This window comes from Condylura cristata, unplaced genomic scaffold (assembly GCF_000260355.1).
Source record: "Condylura cristata isolate star-nosed mole 26May11 unplaced genomic scaffold, ConCri1.0 scaffold00031, whole genome shotgun sequence".
Classification (NCBI taxonomy): domain Eukaryota; kingdom Metazoa; phylum Chordata; class Mammalia; order Eulipotyphla; family Talpidae; genus Condylura; species Condylura cristata.
The window spans coordinates 25,834,769-25,835,091 of NW_004567132.1; the positions used below are offsets into that span (position 1 = coordinate 25,834,769).

Consider the following 323-nt stretch of genomic DNA (forward strand, 5'->3'; position numbering starts at 1 on the left):
AAGGAATAAAAAGCAAATCAAGTAGAAACAGCAGAGAATCAGCAGAAAACAGCACTCACGTTTCAGCTCCAGCTTGGTCCCGCCGCCGAACGTGTACACACAGTGATTCCCCTAAACCAACCCTCTCTACAAAAACTGAGGTTCCCCTTCCTGACAACTGAACAAGTCTTGTTCAGAACATAAAACTACGCTCTCCCAGAAATTGGTGGAATTACTACTTAGACAAGCTATTTTCACCCAATACAAAAAGAAGACCCACACAAAGGAACAAAAAGCAAATCAAGTAGAAACAGCAGAGAATCAGCAGAAAACAGCACTCACGT

The 323-nt window shown here is 42.7% G+C and overlaps 1 gene segment (V, D, J or C); it reads right to left on the reverse strand.

The window, feature by feature from the left end:
* LOC101629793 overlaps positions 1–323 on the reverse strand; it is a 38,772-nt gene that overhangs the window by 4,266 nt on the left and 34,183 nt on the right.